The sequence below is a fragment of the Muscardinus avellanarius genome (assembly GCF_963383645.1).
Source record: "Muscardinus avellanarius genome assembly, chromosome: 2".
In the NCBI taxonomy this organism is placed as follows: domain Eukaryota; kingdom Metazoa; phylum Chordata; class Mammalia; order Rodentia; family Gliridae; genus Muscardinus; species Muscardinus avellanarius.
In genome coordinates this window covers 105,268,532-105,295,558 of record NC_137787.1, presented here as the reverse complement: position 1 = coordinate 105,295,558, position 27,027 = coordinate 105,268,532, and positions in this window count along the sequence as shown.

Genomic DNA, 27,027 nt, shown 5'->3' with positions numbered 1-27,027 from the left:
TGCAGGACCAATGCAATTCTCATTAAAATGCCAATGATGTTCTTCATAGAATTATAAAAAGAATCTAAAATGCACAAGTAACCACAAAAATGAATTGCAAAAGAAATCTCATTTGCAAAGCACAAAGTAGGGGGCATTATATTACCTAGTTTCAAAATATAGTGCACAACTATAGTGGGAAAAAGTACATAAGTCAATAGAATAGAATATACATCCTAGAAATAATCACATGCATCTATTACCAACTGACTTGGAAAAGGTACTAACATACTTTGGGAAGAGGACAGTCTCTTCAATAAATGGTGCTTTGAAAATTGAATACCAATATACAGAAGAATGAAACTGCAGTCTCATTTCCCAGCAGATAAAATATTCACTCAAAATGGATTAAAGTTCTAACTGTGAGATCTAGAACTATAAAACAATTAGAAGAACATGGGGGAAATGCTTCAAGATATTGAAAAGAAGAACAACAAAAACTTCTAGTGATCTGAAAGCACTAGAAACAACAGCAAAAATAGACAAACGGTGCTATATCAAACTATAAAGCTCTGCCCAGCAAAATAATCACTAAAGACACATTTTAGAGAGTGGAAGAAAATATTTGGAAATTGCACATCTGACAAAGAGGTGGTATCCAATTAAATGATGGGAAACAGGCACAGATGTGCCTGTAATTTGAGTACTTAGAGAATAAGAAATTAAGATTACAGTTTTGAGGCCAGTGCATTGTAACTTAGTGAAACCCTATTTAAATATTAAAAGTACTTGGGATATAACTCAGGAGTAGAACATCTCTGGGTTCAATCCCCAGTAACACCACACACACACACACACACACACTCACACACACACACACACACTCACATACACATACACATATATACACCAATAAATTTAATCAACTTGTGTATATCAACAATGAATGGATAAAGAACATGGTATATGTGGACACAGTAGATTACTACTACGTAGATTACTACTACATAGCCCCAAAATGTAAAATCCTATCATTTATGACAACAACATGAATAGAATGAGAAGATATACATTAAATAAATTATACCAGGCACAGAAAGTCAAATAATGCATAACCTCACTTATAAGTGGAAAAATATTGATCTCATAGAAGTTGGAAGAAGAGATTAGAAATAGGGAAGATGGTGACCAAGTAAAATAGCTTCTATGATTATATCTGACACTCAATCTCCATAGTGGCAAAAATAATGCCTTACAGAATCAGAAAATACTATCAATAGAGAACTAAAAGCTATAAATACAAGAGACAGAAAAAGAGACTAGAATAACCAAAGAAGCAGAAAAGAAACCAGCCTGCAAAGGTGGCAAACTCCATACCTATGTCATCTTGCCTCACAGATCTAAACTCCAGGAAGGAAAAGCCAAGGAGCTGAAGCAACCAGTTACAACCCAGTTCTTTCAGCAGTTCTTTCAGCACATAGACGAGCTAACATTTTCAGTGGCCAAGCCTATCACAGTCTCTAGAGATTCATAGCAGAGCTCAAAACCAGAAGCGGAGATACACCAGACTCATGGCTGAGGGTGTGGCAAAGACGCCATATTGCCACGAGCAGCAGTGAGTTCTCCATGCCCACAAAAGCTCCAGCTGAAGTTCCAGCCCAGCACCACTACAATCGAAAGTGAAATTGTGGCCCCTACAGGAGAAATCCCAGCATTGCACCCTCAGGGACTCAACCAGCTTTGATAAACTCTCTGGGTCTGAGATCTAGTGGTTAAATGCACTGCAGGAGTAGAGGTGGCAGAAATTACTACACCCTAGTTGCAGTTTGCTGAAGGAAAGTCCCCAGCCCCGTGGCCTCAGAGTCTGGTGCAGCTGCAACAAACTCCCTGGGTCTGAGACTTTGCAATACAACTCAGGCAAGAAGCAGTGGCAGTGATTATCACACCCCCCAGAGATCCAGAGTACAATAAGTGAAGTTGTGGTGAACTGGAGAAGAATCTAAAGAAGGTGGGAGTGCAATCTGGAGTTGATCATATCAGAAGCTCAGACAGACTGAGACTCAGATTAGTGGAAAGTGTTTGGGAAGGAATCTTATGCTTAACTCTAAACCCAATGAGTAAATTAGCCAGGAACCCCCAAGGACATCCCAATTGTGGGGAACAGGGAAAAGTCAGACTAGCCCAGCTGTAGCTGTGTAGAACTAAAACTCCTACATTGAGTTTGTTCTCAGAAGCATATGCTACCAACAGAGGCAGGGAGAGACCTAGACTCCAAATCTGTAGAAAGTGTGGAATGTGACCTTCACTCAATATTAAATTCAACCCCATTGATACCGACCATCTGCATAGACTCAGAGAACCAGACTCACAGAGGAAAATGTCCCCATATTAATGGGTATCTACACAGAAAGAGACTGCTGAATTTACTTGTAGAGTCGCATCAATTCATTGTTAGGACTACTTGGGTTTTTTTCATTCTTTTATTTTGTGTTTATATCTGATTGCTTTTTTTGCTCTTGTTTTTTTTCTTTTTGGGAAGGGGTTTGTAGGTGTTTTATATTGTTTTGTTTTGTTTTTATGATTTTTGTTTTGCTTTGTTTTTGTTGTTTTTTAACCCTCATACCAAATCCTCTCCCAAGCTTCTTCCCTTGTACAAATCTACTCTTTCCTCTGTATCCCTATTCTGTCTTTCCTTTTTATTGCTCCCTAGTCCTGTATTGAATTCAATTCATATCACTATACCAGAAACAATACTAGAATTGGTTACTAAAATTCTACTACATTTTTACTATCTCTAATCTCTACTATATACTACCTTAACAAACTCATATACTCATACTATTTGACCCTATCTGAACTTACCCTATTCTTCCATTTACTCCTTCACTTCCCTCCTTACTCAAATTTTACTGTTGAATACAACTTGCTCTTGACACCTACATAATGAAAGAAATCTACCATAAGCAAAAGGTAAAAACTTCTGAAATCATGGTCAATAGGACAACAACAGAGCAATGAGCCCTCACAACTCCACAATAACAGAATCTGATAACACAGAAATACAGAGATTTCCAGAAGATCAAATCCAAAATGTAACTGTAGAAATAATTCAGGGTTTTAGAAAAGAGAGAGTCTGAAAGAAATAAAGGTTGCAATCATTGAAGTAAAGGCATCAATTCAAACTATAAACAATCAGTTAGACCACATGGAGAATAGAATCTCACTCCTAGAAGAGGATCACTCCAGAAATGAATACATCATTTATTACATAGAAAAAACAATTTGTCAACAAGATTGGACCTTGAAGAAATAGGGGCATATCTTAAGAGAGCTAACCTAAGAAATATTGGCATAGAGGAGGGAAAAGAAGGTGAAACCTAAGGGATAAACAATCTCTTCAAAGAAGTAATGGCAGAAAATTTTCCAATCATAGAGCAAGAGGTCAATACACAGGTTCAGGAAACATATAGAACTCCCTTTACACAAGATCCGATAAAAGGTTTCCCATGCCACATGATAGTCAAAATGACCAATGTAGAACCTAAAGAGAGAATCTTAAAGCAACAAAAATAAAAGGCCAAGTGACATTCACAGGGAAACCAATTAGATTCACTCCAGACTTCACAAACCAAATCATGAAAGCCAGAAGGCCCTGGAGTAAACATTCCAAACTCTGAAAGAAAACAGCTTCCAGCCAAAAATTTCCTACACAGCAAAACTATCTTTCAAATTATATTGGAAAATAAAAAGCTTTCATGATAAACAGAAGCTGAAGAAGTTTATGTCTTCCAAACAAGCACTAGAGAAAATACTCAAAGAGATTAACTACAAAGAAAAAGAAATAAGTAATACACACTAGGACAAAAAAAAGAACTTTCATCCAGCAGACAACTAAGCAAAAAAGAACAAAGAGTATTTTAAACAGAAATAAAATCTCAACATGTTAGGAATTTAAAATCATCTCTCAATAGTCACACTGAATGTAAATAGCCTCAACTCCCCAATAAAAAGACAAAATTGGCAAAATGGATTAAAAAACAGAACCCATCTATCTGTTGCTTGCAAGAAACACATCTTATGAGTAAAGATAGAAATAAACTTATGGTAAAGGAATGGAGTAAGTTAATCCATGCCAATGGAACTCGAAGGCAAGCAGGAGTAGCAACTATGATATCAGACAAGTTAGACTTCAAGCCTAAGCTTATTAGAAGAGACAAAGAATTTCATTTTTTTTTTTTACTGGTAAAAGGAACAATACAATAAGAGGAAATAACAATAATCAACATTTATGCCCCAAACATAGGTGCAGCTACTTTCATAAAACAGACTCTCTGTGTCATTAAGTCACACATAAATCCCAATACATTAATACTGGGAGACTTTATCAGCCCTCTCACATCATTAGACTGATCATCTAGACAAAAGGTCAGTAAAGATGCCTCATAACTAAAGAACACCTTTAATCAAATGGATCTGGTGGACACATATAGAATATTTCACCCAAATACAGAGTAGTACACATTTTTCTCAGCTGCTCATGAAACCTTCTCCAAAATCGATCACATCCTGGGCCACAAAGTGAGCACTAGCAAATTAAAAAAAAAAATGTGTCATACTTTCCTGTGTCTTATCAGACCATAATGGAAGGAAGTTAGAAATTAACTATAAAAGACCCAAAGAAACCACATGAACATGTGGAGGCTGAACACCACACATCTGAATGAAGAATGGGTTATAGAAGACATAAGAAGTGAAATCAAGAAATTTCTAGAAACAAACGAAAATAAAGATACAAATATAAAAACCTCTGAGACACTTTGAAGGCAGTATTAAGAGGAAAATTTATAGCACTGTGTGTTCACATAAGAAAAACAGAAAATCGACAAATAAATAACCTAATGACACACTTCAAATCCCTTGAAAAACACAAATAATCTAAACCCAAAGCCAGTAGAAGAGAGAATTAAAACCAGAACAGAAATTTTAAAAGTAGAGAATAAAAAAAACAATACAGAAAATCAACGAAATCAAAAGCTGGTTTCTCAAAAAAAATTAACAAGATAGACAAACTACTAGCCAACCTAACTAAAAAAAATGAGAGGGAATCAACCCAAATTATGAAGATAAGAGATGAGAAAGGAGATATTACTACTGATAGTGTAGAAATCTAGGGGACTATCAGACACTACTTTGAAAAACTATACTCCAACAAAATGGAAATTCTGGAGGAAATTGACAACTTTCTAGATAAATACAACCTACCTAAACTGAGTCAAGTTGATACAGAATACTTAAACCAACCAATAACAATAAAAGAGACTGAAGCAGCCTACAGTCAAAGAAAAGCCCAGGACCAGGCAGTTTCCCAAGTGAATTCTATAAAACCTTTATAGAAGAGCTAATACCAATACTCCTCAATCTATTTTGTGAAATAGAAAAAAACAGAATTCTCCCAAATACACTGTATGAAGCCAACATCACATTAATTCCAAAACCAAGTAAAGACAGTTCAAGGAAGAAGAACTACAGGCCTATATTTTTTATGAATTTGGATGCAAAACTGCTAAACAAAATACTAGCAACATGCATTCAAAACCATGTCAAGAAAATCATACATCATGACCAGGTAGGGTTCATCCCAGGGATGCAAGGCTAATTCAACATATGAAAATCAATCCATGTAATTCATCATATAAATCGAACCAAAGACAAAAATCACATGATCATTTCAATAGACACTGAAAAATTATTTGATAAAATCCAACATTCATTTATAATAAAAGCACTGCAGAGAATTGGAATAGAAGGAATATATCTCAACATCAAAAAGGCAATCTACAATAAGCCCACTGACAACATCATATTAAATGGGGAAAAACTTTAAGAATTCCCCTTAAAAACAGGAATAAGACAAGGATGTCCATTATCACCACTTCTCTTCAATATAGTACTAGAATCTCTAGCCAGAGAAATAAGGCAAGAAAAGGAAATCAGAGGATTACAAATAGGGAAAGAAGAACTCAAACTTTCACTATTTGCAGAAGACATGATCCTATATTTAAAAAAGCCAACAAACTCAACCAAAAGGCTAATAGAACTGATCAACAAATTCAGCAAAGAGTCTCAATACAAAATAAATCTTAAAAAATCAGAAGTTGTTCTGTACACCAATCATAAATCCACTAAAAAACAAATTCAGAAAACACTTCCACTCAGGATCACCCACAAAAAAAGAAATACTTAAGAATAAACTTAACCAAGGAGGTAAAAGTTCTCTACAAAGCAAATTATAGAACATTGAAAAAAGAAATTGAAGAAGATCTTAGAAGATGGAAAGATCTTCCATGTTCATGGATAGGCAGAATAAATATAATTAAAATGGTCATCCTTCCAAAAGTGATCTACAGATTCAATGCGATGCCCATTAAACTACCAAGATCATTCCCATAGACATAGAAAAATCAGTTCTTAAATTTGTTTGGAATAACAAAAATCCCTGTATAGCCAAGGTAGTTCTCAGCAACAAAAACCATGCAGAAGGAATCATAATACCTAACTTTAAACTATACTATAAAGCCATTATAATAAAAACAGCATGGTACTGACACAAAAACATATATATAGACCAATGGAGCAGAATAGAAGACCCAGAAACAAGTCCACACACTTTCAGCCAATTGATTTTTGACAAAGGGGCCAATAACATACACTGAAAAAAAGATAGCCTGTTCAACAAATGGTGTTGGAAAAACTGGTTAACCACATGGAGAAAACTGGAAATTAATCCCACTTTCTCACCCTGCACAAGAGTCGATTGAAGATAGATCAAAGACTTGGAAAACAGACCAGAGACTTTAAGGCTCCTTGAAGAGGGCATAGGTCCAACATTGCAACATATAGGCACAGATAAACACTTTCTCAACAAGACCCCAAAGGCACAATAAACTAAAAGGTGAATCAATATGTGGGATTGCATGAAACTGAAGAGCTTCTGTTCAGCAAGGAAACTGTCAAGAATCTCAATCAAGAGCCAACAGAATGGGAAAAGAAAAGATTTTTTCCACCTACCTCTCTGATAGAGGACTAATATCTAGAATATACAGAGAACTCAAGAAACTCAATACTAAAAACAAATCATCCAATCAAAAAATGGACAAGGGAACTAAATAGACACTTCATGAAAGTAGAAATTCAAGTGGCCAATAAATACATGAAAAAATGCTCAACATCATTGGTAATCAGAGAGATGCAAATCAAAACTACAATGGCAATCATTCAAAACATAATGAACAAAAAGTGATGACAAGGATGTGTAGAAGTGGGGACTCTAAAACATTGTTGGTGAGATTGAAAATTAGTGCAACCACTCTGGAAAACAGTATGGAGAGTCCTCAGAAGAATGGGAAAAAATCTACCATTTGATCTAGCAATAACACTTCTGGGTATCTACCCAAAAGAAAGGAAACCAAACTAATGCAGGCGTATCTATGTTCATAGCTGCACAATTCACCATAGCCAAACTATGGAACCAACTAAGATGTCCATCAACATATGAATGGATTACAAAACTGTGGGATATGTACACAATGGAATTTTACTCAGCCATAAAAAAAAAATATAGGGAAATGGATGGATCTTGAGGACATTATGCTAAGCGAGATTATTCAGCAGCAAGAAGTAAGGAATCAGATGCTTTCCCTAATAAATGAAAGCTAGGGTAAAGGGGGGCATAGGAGAAACTCGAGGTGAAAAAGGATATCCTATAGAGGAGCAATTAAGGCAACCTAACTGTGGGGATGGGAGGTGGGGGGGGGAATGCTGTAAAGCACATGATGTACTTATTCATATCAAAGTCAACCACTAAACCAAGCATGGGAGGGAGGGATGAGGAGGGAGTGAGTTGAGGACTGGGTGGGGTCTGGCTGGGTGATGTGTACATCTATGTCTACACAAGTAACTTTACCCCATTATGATGTATAAATACAATGCACTAATAAAAAATTAAAAGAAAAAAAAGATGTTGGAAGTAGAACAGTGGTTACCAGAAGTTGGAAAGAGTTGTAGGAAGGAAAGGTGAAGAAAGGTAAGTGAACAGGTTAAAGTCAGTCAGATAGGAGAAATAATTTCTGTTGTGCTACTTATTATACAATAGGGTGATAAGAATAATGATAGTTTTATACATATAGTTAAATAATACTTTTGTATTTAAATAAAAGTATTTATATAAAGTATATATATACATATAGTGAATGTGTGTATGTTTGATACAGAGGGTGGAACCCAAGGGTATGGCATTCTCCTTCTGGGATATTTGGAAACAAGGTCTTGCTAAATTGTTGCAAGTCTTACTAAGTTACTGAGGCTGTCCTCAAACCTGTGATCCTCTTTCTCAGCCTTGAAAGTACTGGAATTATAAGCATCCACAACCACTCCAGGCAGTATATAAAAAGAAATTGTTTTCCCCACAAAGGATATATGTCTGAGGATATGGCTATACTTATAGTAATTTGAACCTTATACAACTTATACATGTATTAAAACATCACATAGTACCCAGAAATATGTATAATTTTATGTCAAATAAAATATTTCAATTATTTTTGAAAAAATATTTTCAAAATTCACTCCCTCATGGATTAATCTCCACCATGACCACTATGTTAATATAATATTCTGATTAGTAGTAACATGTAAGCTGCAGTTTCACCCCATGCTAATGTCATTCTAAAGCATGCAAAAAGCACTTCTGATTTTGGTTGGTGTATACAAACTTGTCATTGCTAAATGGGTGTTTTGTTAGGGCTTTTTGAAGTCATAGAAATAACATACACAGTTTTCAATGATTTTAAATTCTCTATTGATCTTAGCTTAAGATCCTCTCTTAAAAAGAGTGTAAATCAAGTTTATTCCTTCTTGGTGTCTTGTCCACTGGAGAAAACTATTTTCCTTAAGAATTGTCTTGGCATGTTTCTTATAAAACATCTCACCAACCATAGCAGCTGCTCACCCCTTACTCTTTTTTCTCTGTCTTAACACGTGCTTACTATGGCGACTCCTTCACTCTTCCCTCTCTATCTGTCCTCTGTTTAGTAGCATTTATGTGCTAATATATACTTAGATACTTATATATACATTTATTTTTTAAGACTTGATTAGGAACTTAAATATAACAAATATACATACTGAGTGTGCTGCTTTTTGACTAATCATTAATAACTACTGAAAAAACTGTCTTTAAGTTAAGAAACCCAAAAGAATGGACTCTTAAAAATTAAATAGGACCTGAAATACTTGATGAAATATTAATTGTCCTTTTTCACAAAATGTAATCTAGCTAGAAAAGATGCAGAACAAATAGAAAAAAAAGGTTTAAAAGCTTTAAAAAAAAAACAGAAAACAAAAGGTTCTGATCCTCAGCATTTTGCTACAAAAAGGTTTGGAAGGGTGTTTTTTGAAATAGGAGTGGTGAGATAAAAGATGAACACTCTTTATGAGACAGGTGTACATCTGTCAGTAATCCCATTTGATGTCAGAAATCTGCATCATCTTGTATTTCAGCCAGCTATAACCTGTCCTAAGGAGGGCTTGCTCCATGTTCTTATCCATCCAGTTTTTGAAAGAAGAATCATCCTCTCTACTTTGGTCTAGCTCTAAAACAAAACAAAACAAGAGTTTCTATGAAATGGTAAGACTAATCTAATTTTTAGTTCTTAGGGCTAAAACAGATGTTAGATAAATAAAAACAATGAGGATTTACATTCATTCTGTCAGTTAATTGCATTTCCTAGCACCTCCTTTATAAAGAACAATTAAAAAAATATGAGGAAAGATGGTATCCTCTTTCAATATGCTAAATTATACAACAAGTATTTAAACTGGGCTTTTATAATTTCATAAAACTTGTCTTTTGTCTAATATGATCAAAGGGACAGAAATTCTGAAAAAAATTTCAGAAATAGTTATACATTCAGTAGTTGTCTTTCCTCACTGGCTAGCACACGCTTTGGAAGTCAAGGACTCTAATATAGTCATCCTAATTCAGCAATATAGTGGGACCCTTAGCAAGACTCCATTTCAAATAAAAAATAAAAGTGCTGTGGATGTAGATCAGAGGTAGAATGCTACTGAGTTCAATCTCAGTACCATAAACAAATAATAAATAAATACATAAATGAATATGTAAATTCTCAACTCATGCTCACCGTGGTTTTAGAAAAGCCACTAGCCACTTTCCTCTTTGGCACCAGGGACACAGTTCATTTTCTTGCTAAGGACAGGTATGTGTCACAGTCACTGTGTATTAACAAAAGCATCTTTGTTCTCATTCACAATGACAAGCTGGCACAGTCATATTTCACCAGTCAGCATCACAAACATGTAACTTTTTAGAACTGTTGTGAATCTGAAGACTAGCTGCAGGGTGAGCTGAGCAAATATAGACTTAAATGATGGCAAATAGAAAAACTAAAGTAAAATTCTAATTATAACCTTTATAATCTTGAATAAATAATTTAAATAATATAATCTTTATTTTTTATTTTTAAAATAAGTACAATAATTTTGTTTTTCCCTAGTTGTTAGAATGCCAAATGAAATAACATAAGCAGAGAACAATCATCCTTTTTTAATAGACATATATAAGGTATTATTTACAAAGATGACAATGATAATGATGATGATGATGATGATGATAGTTGTTTTTCAACCATGAAGTAATTAACCCATGTTCTTTTAATATATCACACTATAATTCCATTGGCTTTTAACCTGAAAATTAAAGTGTTTTCCTCTTACTTTTCTTTTTTTTTTTCTCTCTTTTTGCATAACCAATGTCCACTCCTAACTCCATTTGAAATCATTATCCTTAGTGTTTTATAAGAGAGACTCTATAGGCCTGTTTTTAAAAGACAAGGATAAAATTAAAATATACTACTTTGCATTAAAACATTCAAAGGCTTAGCAAGATGGCATAGCATTCACTTCTTTTTTACAGGAGAAAAAATCATGCTGAACAGAATTGGATTCTCTCTGAAGCCTCTCAGCTCTTTGGATGTTAAGCACAGAATAGTCTATCAGAGATATTAATCACTCTGAAAAAGCATTTCACAGACAGCTCTGTTAGAGTACACTAAATTTCATTTTTTTAAGAGTAAATGAGAGTGTAGCTTTTTCTCTGTTTAAGCTGATACATTTGCATTTCAATTGACATTATCCTTTTGAGTTCGAGATTTTTAAAGTATAGCTCTCACAGGAAAGTGGCTCCTTAACTGAATTCTCTTGTTTTTAAATTTGCTTACCATTTAAGAGGATACTCAGATAGCATAGTAGTAAAAGTGATGATTTTATTATTTTAGACTGCTATAAGGAAAAGTGTATATCACAAAAACATATGAAATCAAACCACAAAGAACAGACATGCACATCACCTTTGACAATAACAAAGAGCTAACTGCCAGATTCTAATAAAACAAAACTGTAAGGCACTGAGGGGCCACCCACCTTTTTTTCTCTGAATTCACTCAATGAGAAATGTGGCAATTGTCAGAAATAAGCCTATTTTATACATATCTAAAAACCTGGCCATTTAGAAGGCACGTGGCATAACCACTCACTCCTAAAACTACAAGTGCTAAGAACAGAAGTAAGCGCATCAAGATGGCACCAATCCCTATGACCTCACCTCACAGATGGAGCCTCAAGAAATGAACCTACAATTTCTGCCTAACATGAAAGAGAGTTTAGTAAGTGTTTTATAAATTAAAGGATAAATGAAGTGGTCTCCAATCAAGCAAAAGCAAGGAGCCACGGAAAAGATTTTAGATGTATGAAATAAGAAATGAGACAATCATAGAACTTGAAAGCTGAAGGAAATTTAAAGGTTAGTAACTCAATATTCACAATTTCGGTGTAAAGAAAATGAAACTTACCAGACCGAGCATCTCTTTCAGTGTCTCACAGGTAATTAGAGCTCTTATAGGAAGAGTACAACTGAAATACTCTGGGATAGGCCAGTGGTTATCAAAGCTGATCTCAAGACTGGCAGCAGCATCCCAAACTCTTTTAGAGCTGCATAATCTTAAACACTGATGCAGATGTACCAAGTCATTAACCATGGAGATGGATTCAGCAATCTCATCTAACAAACTTCCAGATATTTCTAGAGTATACCAAATTTAAGAATATCTGACATAGAAGAAAAATTCTAATATCCTTACCCATCTACCTGAGAAAGTTGCTCTGATACTATTCATGTAAATATGCTATATAGTAATTCTTGATATTATTTTAAAAACATTTCAAGACAATGTAATCTATTATATATTTCTGGATAGGTGTGTAGAAATTAACCTTAAGCTAAATATTTTATTTCTCAAATAAAATATTATGTTATTTGTAGTATATTATATTCAAATGAAATATCCTATTTTTAAAATATATTAATTTATTTAAATTTGCTTCTTCTTTTAGAACTTTTTGGAACTTTTTTACATGACTTTTTATAACATTCCCATAAATTTCATATTTTTTCCCCTCATCGTGTAATACAAAGAATCACAAAACTCAAATTCCTACATATCTATTATCTATACATTATCTATTGGTTAGGACATAAGATTTTTTTCTGGGTGATGTCAAACAATTTTCCACTTTTTATCTTTCAGTATACATGTTATTGCACAATGATTATGTTAAATAAAAATTTTGAAAGGCTGTAGTTTTAAACTGAGCTCCTGAACCAGGCTCTGAGAGACAAGAACAAGCCAGAATGGAATCAGTCATACTGGTCACCACTTAAAATGAACTTAGAAACAGACCAGTTTTCCAAACACCAAGAGATTCACAGCAACAAACATAAGAGAGCCAGTGACCTGAGTCACCATGATAAGGAAGTCCCCCTTAACATTAACTCTACTAGGAAAGTAGCTAAGATAACCTGATTTTAAACAAGCTCTTTTGTATACCAGTTTGTTTTCTGCTTCTTGCTCCAGATACCTTAACAAAAAACAACTGGGAGAGTGTCTTTCTAGTTTATATATGAGATAGCTGTTGTCCAGTACACAGATTGCCAATAAATGTCTATTAGGTCATTAATCTAAATTTGTTAATTTTTTCCCCTTGATATGTCATAGTATGGATTCTGGAAGTGAAAAATATTCAGATGAAATTTAAGCTTTGTGACTTTGAAAATTGCTTAAATTTAAATATCTTAATTGCTATAGATATAAAGCTTATATATTTACTTCTTTATATATATAAACCTTATTTCCAGTATTTGATATACAGTAAAGTATAATATATCAAATTTTCATATTTCAAAACAGAACTATTTTGTGTTTATTATATTATATTTCTTCTTGCTAAAGAGGAAGGCCTACCTAAGGAGGGTGTAGTGGCCCACACCTATGACCCTATTTCTTGGGAGGCTGAGACAGAAGATTCTCAAGTTTGAGACTAGTCTCAGCAACATAGTGAGACTTTCAGCAATCTAAGGAGACCCTGTTTCAAAACAAACAATAGTTTATGTGTAGCTTGTAGGTAGAATGTCCCTTGATACAATACCAAGTTCCATAACAATTAAGAAAGAAAGAAAAATAAAATTCCCTAATATGCATGATGTACATTCACAAATATATCAATCACTAAGCCCAACTTGAGAAGAAAAGAATTGGGTGGGAATTGGGATGGGAAGTAAGGAAAAGGTAAATGAGTGATGTGTGCATGTTTGACTCTACCGTCTTGTACTCCATTACTACAATGCACCAATAAAAAGTAAAAAAAATAAATTCTAAAAATAAATGAGTAAATAAATAAGGTGTGCCTTACTATTCCACTGTACAAACATATTTTCTCATGAAGTATTTCAGTTATGCATCTCCTAACTATATTTCATGTCCATCAAAAATATTCTTCTGCTCTTCAAACCTAATATAATAACATGCTGCCATTACTACAATCACATTAAGAATTATTTTAATATTTTCATAATTCACATTATTTTAGCTTTTCTATGATGCTTGAAGCAAATTTTTTTCTTAAGTTTTATTTAAAGATGAGCAGTAACACTTCTTAAGTGATTAATTTAATGTCAGTCTACTATCTTATAGTTAAAATGACACTATCTAAAACGCTGGACTTAAGTAAAATTCTATGGATGTGGTTTTCATAGTCTGTAATAGGCAAAATTTTTAATTTTTTATGACAAACTAAAAATAATAACAGAGTATTTTTTGTGGTACTTGGGAGTGGAACCCAGGGACTTTCTACCTCCGGGCTATACCCCAGCCCTATTTTATAATTTTTTGGGAACAGGGTCTCACTAAGTAGTTGAGAGCCTCACTAAGTAGCTGAGGCTGGCTTCAAACCTGTGCAATCCTCCTATCTCAGCCTCCCAAGCACTAGGATTAAGAGCATGTACCACCACACCTGGAATAATACAGAATTTAATCCAGGAATACAAGCTTAGATCAGCATTTAAAAATCAATATAATTCACTGTATCAGTAACCCAAACACTGTGTGATCACCAAAATCTATTCATAGAAACACTTTCATAATATTTAACATTTATTATGACAAAAATTCAAAAATTTAGTAATAGAAACTTTCTCAACTTAATAAAAAGTATTAATAAAAATAAGCTACTGCTAACATTATCTTTAAAATTAAATACTGAATGATTTTCTTCAGTGATAGTTAACAATAAGGCATGTATTTTTGATGTTTCACTTGTTTTATTTTGCTTTTTACCACTCCTATTCACCATTTGAATAAAATAAATAACTAAAATGATTAAATAAAAATAAAATTAAGCAGTTTAGAAAAGAAGTCTAATTTTTCAATGTTCAAATAACATGATAATTGATAAGAAAATCTTAAAGAATCTACAAAAATTATAGGGACTAATAAATGAAAGAAAGAACACCCAGAGCTATGTTCATGTGTGTTTGTATCACATGGAACCTTACTATGATGTATAATTGCAATGCTTTGATAAAAGTTAAAATTTAGAAAAAAAGGAGAGAAGAAAAGAAGAAAAAGGAAAGAAAAAAGGAAGGAAGAAGAAAATGAGTGCTAAGATTTTAGAGAAACTGATAAAGTATTAAACTGCTGGTGGAAATACAAAATGATTCAGTCAAGGTAAAACTTTATTCGGTACCACTCCAAAAAGTAAAACATAGTACTACTATAAAGCTCAGCAATTCTACTTTTACTTATACTTAAAAGAACTGAAAAGAGGTCCTAAAAGAAGTATATGTATATAAATACTAATAGCATTACTATTCACAACAGCCAGAGGTAGAAATAGCCAAAATATCATGTAATAGATAAACAAAATAAAATACTAACATACAATAAAACATTATTTAGCTTTAAAAATTAATGAAGTATTGACAGGTGTGATGGCACGTACTTGTAATCCTAGTACTTGGGAGGCTGAAACAGGAGGATCATAGGTTTGCGGCCAGCCTCAGCTACTTAGTGAGGCCTTCCACAGCTTAGTGAGATCCTATTTCAAATTAAAGAATAAAAAATAGGTCTGAGGGTGCAGCTTGAAAGTTGAATGTCCCTGGGTTCAGTCCCCAGTACTGAAAAAAAATTGAAGTATTTATACGTGTTACAGTGTATATATATACAAAATTCCATAGAATTGCTCAATCTAAAAGATTAATTTTAGAGCTGGACATGGTGGCACAAACTTGCAATTCCAGCATTTGAGAGGCTAAGACAAGAAAATCCTGGTTTGCGGACATCTCAGCTACTTATTGAGGCACTATGAAACTCAGTAAGACCCTGTTTCAAAATAAAATACAAAAAATAAGACTTAGGGTACAGCTTGAAGGTAGAATGACCCTGGGTTTCATCCCTGGTACACAAAAAAGAGATGAATTTTATGTTATAAATTTTTGCTTGTCTTTGAGTTTCATTGGCACAGATTACCTTGCTCCAGCCCTTTACTTTTATTTTTTGACTATCTTTACTTGTAAGATGTGATTTCTGCAGGCAACAGATAGATGGATTCTGGTTTTTAATCCATTTTACCACCTTATGTCTTTTTATTGGGGAGTTGAGGCCACTTACGTTGGATGTAATTATTGAGAGATGGTTTTAATTTCTAACATATTGAAATTTAATTTCTCTTTGAGGTAGTGTTTGTTCTTTGCTAAGTTGTTTTCTGGGTGGAAATTTTTGTTTCTCTGTTTCTGGCATGTATTACCTATTCCTCTTGGCTGTTAATCTCTTTGAATATAATCTCTAGTGCTGGTTTGAAAGACAGAAATTTCTTTAGCTTCTGTTTGTTGTGGCAGATTTTTATTTCCCCATCTAATTTGAGAGATAGTTTTGCTGGGTAAGAAAATTTTGGCTGCAAGTTGTTTTCTTCCAGAGTTTGAAATGTGATACTCCAAGCCCTTCTGGCTTTCATGACATGGTTTGGGAAGTCTGGAGTGATTCTATTTGGTTTGCCTCTAAGTGTCTTTTGGTCTTTTGTTTTTGTTGCTCTTAAAATTCTCTCCTTTTCTTCTACATTGGTCAGTTTGATTTTTATGTGGTATATTGAACCTTTTCTCTGATCTTGTCTAAAGGGGATTCTATAAATTTTCTATACCTGTGTATTGACCTCTTATTCTATATTTGGAAATTTTTCTGATATTACTTCTTTGAAAAGATTATTGATCCCTTTGGTTTCACATTTTATTCCCTATCTATTCCAATTATTCTTAGGTTAGCTGTTTTAAAATGGGCCCATATTTCTTCAGTGTCTAATTAATGCTGTCAAATTGTTTTTTCTAAGTTATATGCTATGTGTTCATTTTTGGAGTGATTATCTTTTAGGAGCAAGATTCTATTCTTCATGTGGTCTAATTATTTATAGTTTGAATTAATGCCTTCAAGGATTGCATCTTTTATTTCTTTCAGACTCTCTAAATTATTTTCAGAAGTCCTGTATTATTTCTACGGTTATCTTTCTCATTTGACCTTCTGGATATCTCTGCAATTCTGTGTTGTCAGGTTTTATTATTGTAGAGTTGCAGGAATTCATTGCTTCCTTGTCATTCCTTTTCCCATGATTTCAGGAGCTTGTATCTGTTGCTTTTGATAGATTTCTCTAGTTGTCAGCTGGTATAACCAAGGGCAAGTTGTCTTGTATTCAACAGTGAAGGTTGTGTGAGGAGGAAAATGAAATTTTAAATGCAGGAATAGGGTAAAGCCACGGGTAGGATCAAATAGAATGAGAGTATAATTTTGGCAGGCTAAAGCCACGGGTAGGATCAAATAGAATAAGAGTATAATTTTGGCAAGATAGTATGTAGTAGAGATTAGAAATGATGAATATTTAGTAGTATTCTTGTAACAAATGTAAAGTTTTTAGTATAGTGGTATAAAGTAGATTTATCACAAGACAAAGAAGAGAGAAAAAAGACAAAAAAGAAAATGGATGGAAAGAAATGAGTAGGTATGTACAAGGAAAGAAGCTTTGGAGAGGGGTTGGAATAAAACAATCAAACAAGCATACACACACACACACACACACACACACACACACACACACACAATGCAACCCTACAAATACATGAATATTCAAGTGAATAAGCCTCCGCAGTCTCTCTCTGTGCAGACACCGAGTGCCAGTGTCACTTTTCTTGCCATAAGCCTGGTTCTTTGAGTCTTTCTTAGTCTATGCAGATGGCCAGTATCAATGGGGCTGGATCAGTGTTAAGTGTAGATCACCCTCCATGCTTTCCACAAATGTGGAGTCTCAATCTCTCCCTGCCTTCATAGGTGGCAGATGCCTCTGAGACCAAATTCTAAGAGTCTCTTTTATCCACAGCTAGGGCTGGGCTGGTCTAATTTCTTTCCATTCACCTCAACTGGGTGGTCTGCGGTCATCCCAAAGATCCTACTATTTGGATCTAGTGTTAAGCATTGGTCTCCCCCCACACTTTCTATTGATGCAGAGCTTGCATATATCAAAATCTCTGTCATGTCCCACAGCAAACTCTACCCCCACCTTTGCCTGGATGAACTTCAAAGTCTTTAACCCAGGGAGTTTATTGTGGCTGTGCAAGTCTATGGGGATGCGGCTCTAAGCATTCTCTGAACAATGCTGCTGAGTGCTGGTTTGTATCTATGGAGGGAATGATGAGCTGGGCCTTCACTGCTGCAAGTTGTTGTTGCTGTTTGTGCAGGAGGAACTGATGATTTACAATCCCAATAATCTGTAGCTGCTTACTACAAGTACTTAGTTATTTTCCTGTTTGTCTTTGGAGTCACATGTCATAAGGCAAGATGGTACTGCCACAGTGCCCATGGCTGTGGGTCAAGTGAGTTTCTTTTCTGGTATTATTTTCACTCTGGATCACTGATGAGCATATTGAGCTCAGCCACCACTGCTGTAAGTTGTAGCTGGTGTTTGTGTAGGAGGAATTGATGGCTTATACTTCCAATGATCTGTAGCCACTTACTTCAGGTCCTTGATTGTTTTCCTGTTTGTCTTTGGAGTTGGGTTGATTGCTAATAATGCTAAACCTTTTTTTTTTAATTTATTGGCTATTTGAATGTCTATCTAGTTCACTTGCCCAATTTGACTGGGTTGTTTTCTTAACGCTGAGTTTCTTGAGTTCTCTGTATATTATAGATATACTTTTCTTTGATGAGAGGATTTTTATTTCTCTTTCTACCTCTGTTTATTATTGGTAAATTTATAGTTTTTATATTCCTTTGGTTAAATTAAGGTAAGTTGTATATGCCTAGAAATTTGTTGAATTCTTTTATACTTTTGTGTTTATTGGGGTATAAATTTTAAATTTTTTGATCATCCTCTAATGATTCCTGTAGAGATATCTACTTTTTTCTTTCTTAATTTAGAAAGTTGGGTAGCTTCACTCTTTTGTTTATCTTGACTAAGAATTTTTCAAACTTATCTTTTCAAAGAATAAGCTTTCTGTTTTGTTGATATTTTGTATTTTGTTGTCTTTATTTCTTCTCTGATTTTAATTATTTTCTAAACATCTACTGGCTTTGGGATTAGTTTGTTCCTGTTTGCCAAGTGCCTTGTTGTTTATTTGGTGATTTTCTGTTTTTCTTATGTGGGCACTCAGTGATATATATATACATATATATATATATATTTTTTTAATTGCCTTCAGAGTGTCTCACAGATTTTGATATGTTGCTTTTTATTTTTGTTTAATTCTAGAAATACTTTAATTCTCCTCTCATTCCTTTTATGACATAGTCTTCATTCAAAAGTGTATCATTCAATTTTCATGTGTTTATGTAATTCATTTAGGTATTTCTGTTATTTTTATTCAATAATTACCTAAAAAGATGTAGAATTATATTTTTAATTTGTATTTACTTTGTGGCCACAAATATGATTGATTTTGGAAAAGCTTCCCTGAACAACTGAGAAAAACGTGGACTCAGCTGTTCTTAGTTTGATTATTCTGTATATGACTATTAGGTTTATTTGATTTATATTGTTCTTGAGGTCTGAAGATTCTTTACTAATCTTATGTCTGGAAGATTAACCTAGTGGTGTGAGAGGTGTGTTTAAGTCCCCCAGTATTATTGTATTGAATTCTGAGTCTTATGTCCAAAAAAGTTTGTTTATAAAAGTGGATGGAATCATGTTTAGGGCATAAATGTTTACTATCATTTTATCTTAATATTTGATTGTCTCTTTATCAGTAATAAATGGCCCACTTCATTTATTCTTACAACTTTTAAAGTCTCAGATATGAGAATTATTACTCCTGTTTGTTTTGGGTCTCTATTTGGATGAAATATAATTTTTTATCATTTCATCTTTAGCCTATGAATACCTTTTCCTGTAAGGTGAGTCTCTTGCAAGAAGCATGTAATTGAATTATATTGCCAGTCTATGTCTTTTAATCAGGGAGGTTAGAATTTTAACATTCAATGTTATTACTGAGATATAATTTTAATTTCCTCTCATTTGAGTTTTATCTTCGGTTTAGTGTCATTTCTCCTTTGCTTAGTTGCTAATCTGGTAGAATTTGTTCTTTGTTGTATGGTATTTATTTCCTTTTTCTGATTTGTGTTTTATTTAAGTATTTTCTCTAGTGTCAGATTGGTAGATATAAATTCTTTTAGTTTTTGTTTGCTGTAGAATGTTTTTGCTTCTCTGTGAATTTTGAAAGATCTTTTGCTGAATATAGTAGTCTTGGTTGCACTTTTTTTTTTTTTTATTAGGGTTTGGAGTACATGAAACAAGAACTCCTGGCTTTTGCAATTTGGGTTGAGAAGTTTGAAGTGATTCTCATTTCACCAGTCCTTTAGCTCTCAATGCATGTACAATTCTGTCCTTGACGTATTTCTTAGTCATTTTGACTATTATATGGCATAGAGAAGTTCTTCTTTAATATTGTCTTTTGGGGTTTTAAATATCTCCTGTATGTGGATGTACATTTTATTTTTCATGTTTGGATAATTCTCTGGTATTCTGAAACTAAAGAAGTTTCTAAATCCCTTTTTTAAAAAGACCTTCTCTACTTACTGTTATCATAAGTTAAGTCTTTTCATATTATTTATTTCAGGGTCATTTCATCTCCAATAGATACCCCCAGCCAAATTTTTTATTCCTTCTTTTAAAACAGGGTCTCACTAAATAGCTGAGGCTGGCCACAAATCTGGATCCTCCTGTCTCAGCCTCCCAAGTACTGGGATTACAAGGGTATACCACCATGCCCAGCTGATAGTGTGGTCATTTTAAATAAGCTGTCTTCTAAGACTGTATTTTCTCTGTGGTCTAGTTTGCAAGAGGTAGTTTTTCTTTGAGCACTTCATTCATTGTTTCATTTTGTTGAGGCCTCTTTTTGTTTCATACTTTTGGCCTCAGTTTCTTTATTAATATGTATTTTCATATTCAACATACATCCTCTAATTTTTTCTAGTTTCTTTGATCATATTGAAAATCAAACTTATAAATTCCAGTTTGGGTATTTTCAGCAGTTTTGTATTGGTGATTTATATTGTTGAGTTTTAGGAGTTCATATTGTTTCTTCATTGTCTTCATTCTCATGGTTTCAGAATTTTTAGGTATGCATCTATATTGTCTCAGTATACTCTTCTTTTTGTGGGCATCCTTTGTCTTTTTGTAGCTTCTTTATAATAGATCTTATCTTGGGGGACACATATTTGCTTCAACTAATCTCTCTCATATAATCAAACTTTAGTTCAATCACCTCAAACCGTTTAACAGTAAATATTCTTAGTGTAGACAAGCAGCAGTCTCTGATTAGCTGCAAGTTTCTATGTTCTTCAATCCAAATCAAGAAGAGCCAAAAACTATAATGTTCTAAGTGTTTGGCCAGGTTTTCTGGGCTTTGATATCTCAAAGACATCACCACTGATCTGCTGAGTGCCATCACATGAAATTCTGTCAGATGCTGGCATCAAATATTGCTAGGAACAAACTCTGTCTGCCAAGAAATGGTAATGTTTTCTTCCAGGCTATAGCTTGGCTCTCTGAGTAACACCACTGCTGCTCTGCTGGCTATGATCACATAAAACCTTGCTGGCCACTGGCTTTCCTTTTTGCGGGCCCAAAATCCAGCCAGAAGGAGATTGTACTATTCTCAGCCTAAAGCATGAATGGCTTCATTTTAGACCCAGGTTATTTAGATATCACACTAGTTCTTGGCAGCTACATTTACATGAGTCCTTGTCAGTCATGCACTTGTCAAACCCAAACACAGGATTGAGAGTTTATAGCCTTCTGAACCTAAGGCATTATCAGCTTAGTTATTTTGCCTCACAAAATCCACTGCTTAGGATTCTTTGGTGACGGCTGGTAATCTCACAGGTTTGGAAAGAATGCTGCATCTAGTTCTTGCCTAAATGTCCCTGGGAACTGACTCCTAATTCACATTTTTACTGTGTCTTAATGTTGACCCATCACCATCTCAACAGGGATGGTTTGTAAACTCATGGACTTAAAGGTTTGATAGTTGTTACACAAGTCTCTGCAGGCAAGCAAGCTCTCATTTGAGATTATTTGTAAATTCATAGTCAGGAGGTCCATTGTAGCCACTCATGATCTTGCAGGAAGTGTCTTAATTCTCATCATACCCAGTGAGACATATGGAGCTCTTTTTAGTTCTCTTCTCTCTTTGCTGCCTCCAATTAAACCATGTGTTGACTCTTCTGTTGAATTTTGACTTCTTTTCTACTCTTGACAAGAAGCAGTCTTCCTGCTGGTTGAGTTCCAAGTTTCAAAGCAACCTAAATACACTGTCTTCCTCTGTTCCATCATCTTGGATCTCAGCTTTATATTTCTTTTACTTTTTATCTTGAAACTGAATCTTGCTAAGTTTGAGAATGTCCTTGAATTTTTCATCCTCATTTCTCAGCCTCCCAAGTACTGAGATTACAGGTATGTGTCACTACAGCCAGCTTATATACATACTCCTGTATTTTAATTCTATATTTTAAGAAATAGTTGACTTTTATTTGGAAGTATGTCAATTTTTTTAGAGCAATCCCAATTCATATCTGAATATTGCATTAAGCTAAATATTTGCTTACTCAAATATATTATACCATCAGGGAAAATAATACCATGTTGGAATAGAGTTTGATATCACAATTTGGTTCAAAAAGAGACAGATACCTAATGTCTATATCACTGAATACTGAATTTGCCCCTGATATAAAGATATAGCTATATAGATATATAGATATAGATAGATATAGATAGATATCAGGGGCAATATAATATTTAAGGTAATCCATTTTTTATCAGCTTCCATCATATAATATGGTATCAACAAGAAGTTCAGTTGGTACTTCGATTCTATCATATCATAAATTTACAAGTTTTTAAAGCTAATGTCTTACTTCGCTCAGATTGTTATAACAAAAATACCATAGATTGGTTGTCTAAATGTCTGCAATATTTATTTCTCACAATTTTGAAGAATAGGATATAAAAGGTCAAATAGCTTCAGATTCAGTGTCTGAAGAAGTCTATGTTCTTATATCTTCACCTGGCCAAGCAACAGCTCGGTCTATTTTGATTCTTCAAAGGACAATAATCTCATTTATATGGGCTCTATTCCATATTATAATATTTTTCAAGGGATCTACCTCCAAAGGCCACTACACTGAAGATTAGTCTACAACACATGCATTTAGTGATAATGCAAACATTTAGTCTATAAAAAATAACCGTATTTTTCTTGGCCTAAAAGCAAAACAAAATCTAGAGATTGTAATCTTAAAATCATATAACAATTAAAGTACTTTCCAGCAAAATAGAAACTTACTTGTGCATTTATTGCTCATAATTATATTTATTCAACCCAGGCAACATTTGTCTATAAAACCTTAACTGCAATTGAGTCTCTTCCCTTATACGCTGGGTTCCCTCCTGAAGACTGATGGCTCCTAGACTCATTAATCTTGATTACCTTTGCCTAGCCCAGGGTAACTCTCAAGGTAGAGGGTAAGCCAGTCTCCTTCTTGATCTACACAATAGCTACATGCTCAGTCCTTCCATCCTTTTTGGGTTTCAGTTTTCTGTCTCTAATCTTGGTACAGGGAATTGCTGGTAAGTCTTCTTGCCCACGCACTACAGGCCCCTTTTTGCCACTTGGAAAACCTTACAGTTGTCCATCCATTCCTGATTATTCTTTCATGCTAGACATTTTTTAATGCTTTTAATAGCTGTGTGTGTGTGTGTGTGTGTGTGTGTGTGTGTGTGTGTGGTACTGGGGTTCCTAGAAACCCTTCTACCTCCAGCCTACACTCCCAGACCTATTTTTATATTTTTATTTGGAAACAGGGTCTCTTAAGCCAGTGAGGCTGGTTTTGAACCTGCCTGATCCTCCTGTCTCTGCCTCTCAAGCACAGGGATTACAAGCGTATGCCACCATGCCCGGCTTAATAGCTGTTTTTACAGATAATGACCAGATGGACAAACTCTCATTTATATGGGCTCTATTCCATAGGCCAAAGTGGTCATTGACCTAATATATAATTTCCTACATGTTGGGCCTCCAATTCTCCCCTCCTGCAATAGCTGTTTTTCCTACCTACCAAATGACACTTCTTTGACCAGGCTCTAGCAAAACCACTCATTTCTCTATTATTGGTCTTAAGAATCCCTCAGTTTGGACTCCTTAATTCCTTAGTCTGATACTAGCTTTAATTTTTAAGGTTACCCAACAAGTAGCATGAGCCCTTGGGATTACTTAGAAGCTTCACATCCCATATCAATCTCAGTCATGAGAAAAAGTAGAAAAAATGAATGGCATTTTTTTAGCACTAGCAATGGAACCCAGGGGCATTGTACCTCTAAGTTACACCCACAGGCCTAAATTTAGTCTCTTTTAATTTTTGTAACAGGGTCTCACTGAGTTGCTAAGGGTCTTGCAAAATAGCTGAAGCTATCTGTGAACAGCGATACTCTGGTCTCCACCTCCTCAATTCTTGGATTACAAGCATGCACAGCTATAAATGGCATTCTTAAAAACCATCTAATAAAACTTTCTCTGGAGCTGTAGATGTCATGGCTTGAATTCCTACCACTGCCTCTGGCCTGCATACGGCCCACCCCTTGAAGCTCCGCCTTCATGAGCCCCTTTGAATTGCTGTATGGTTGCCCTTTTGCTTAATCACTCTCTCCCTTCAGATCCCCTTCCTTTGGCTTTCTATCTCCCTTACTTGTCTTTTCTAAGGCACCTCCTTCAGGAACACACTGACCAGTATCTTCCACAGCCTGGGGCCGAAAAAGCAGCTTCACACTCTGCATCCAAGTCCCTTAAGCCAGGAGACCAAGTCCTTTTCAAGTCACTTCAACCAAAAAATTTCCAACCATAGTGGACTGGGCCCTTCACAGTGATCCTCACTATACCTACTGCAGTCAAACTGCTGGGTGACACCAACTGGCATCACCTTACTCAGCTAAAAAGGGTTCCACTACAATAGCCTCATGATAAATTTTCTTGTACAGTTTTGGGGCCCACTAAGCCCTGCTTTCTCAGTAAAAATATCTTTAATGATTTTATTTCAGGGTAACATTCAATCAGCTCCCACTGCAGCCATACTCCTACCTGCCCACTTCCAAATGACCCCACCTCTCCTGGCCGAGGAGCCCCTAAAACAACATCCCCTCTGCCAATAGGAAGTAGTCATTGATTCAGTCATCAACCAATATCACAAAAATCCCAGGATAACAGGTTGGATCCCTCTTCCTCCTTTCACGGGACCCTGTAGCTGGGAAAGGAGGTGGAGCCCGGAAGCCAGAATTGGAGGTGGACAGACTCCAGATATCAGAAGAGGAGTGACATTCTCCCTCCTCAGTAGCCCCACCCCAAGACCCAGGCTACATAAATACCCTCAATTCCTCACTTGGGAGTGACTGCTGACCAGTAGCCCCCCCTCCTCGCAATATTGGTCAGCAGACCTGTCCAAGGAGCACCAATTAATTAAACGGGCCTGGTCTCACACTCCTTTGCTGGATTTTGCCTCCCTTGTGACCCACAACTCAATTTCAACATTACATTCACTTCTCTTTCTCCCTTTTATTATGTACATTCTGAACAAAATGCACTGTAAAAAAAAAAAAAATACTAAATAAAATGTCTCATTTCAGAAAATTACCAAGATTATTTTAACCTTTTATTTTGTGACAGAATAATAATGTACTACAAGAGATCACACCTACATACAAAAAAATCATAGCAATTATATGAATCATTCTTTTTTGGAAAATTAGCAGATCTATCAGATGTTAGTCCTTGAACACTCAGATGTTTCAAGGAAAGGGTTAAAAAGTTTTGGTAAGGCATATTCTGAAAGGGTTTTTTTTCTAGTATATTTAATTTTACTATACCAAGAAAGAAAGATTTCTTGAAAGAAAACAATTAAATTTTAGAAAATTATACATAGTTTGTAAGTAGGTAGAGTAAAACATAGAAATTAGTGTATTATTCAAAATTAATGGCTCAAATCCACAAAATATAATACTATCTCTAGATAAATCAATTATTAGAAAATAAGAATTATTATAGTCTTGTTATCAGATGGAGGGCTAAGCTATCCATGAGTGTCTGTTTCTATGGCTACCAATGACACCAACTATATGAATCTGACATGAACATTCTGTTTTATTTGTAGATTTTTGTTTTCTAAGAATCCTGATCAATGTGCAGATGAAATCATTTGTAATTTATTTAGTGGGATATTCCAACTGTTGTCTAAAAAATTCAGGTATTTCTGGCCTTTCCTTAAAATTGTTGAGCTATTCTGAGAGGAATAGTAATTTATTTTAAAAACACTGAAAACTAAATGGGAAAATGACCTGTCTTGATCCAGAAGTTTGATGGTGTCTTATTTATCAGAGGGGAAGTAAACTGCTAAGTGCATCATCATTTGTTTTAAAAGTATTCATTTTCTTACATGGTATCATAAGATCCATCTCCACTGAAGGGATAGGGTCTGTTTTATTAAACTTTGTGTCACATTCAAGATCAAATATCACTGATTTTGAGATTCTTTGCCTCTCTTTCTCTCTCATAAAATTTTAAAGTTATATTATTTGGAAGCATCAAACATTGCATAAATATTTTGTATGAAAGAAAACTTCATAAACAAAAGTAGAACATTGTCAAGATTTGTTGTGCCTGGGAGAGTAGTGCCAAGTATAAGAAAGAATTTACTGGGAGCTTTACTTGGGAGAGAACCATGCTTGATCCCAAAGCTAACATTTTAGCAACTTCCTATCATTCATTCTGAGGTCTATGCAAATAGGGTCTTGTGTGGTCATATGAGATTCCCTCTCAGAACTCCCTAGCTTCCTAAGGTAAGGCAGGTTCTATGCACAAGGAAGGAGCTCCTGTGAGTGCCTATGGAGGTAAAAAAAAAAGGGGGGGGACACTTAGACTTTAAATTGTGTGAAGTTGAAAATATCAATAGCACTGTTGGAGTTAGATCAGATTAAGAAGCTCTACACTATAAATTTCTTACCTCAAATAATTTTGTGACTAGAATGGACCTTAGAAATTCTTTTTTCCTACTTTCC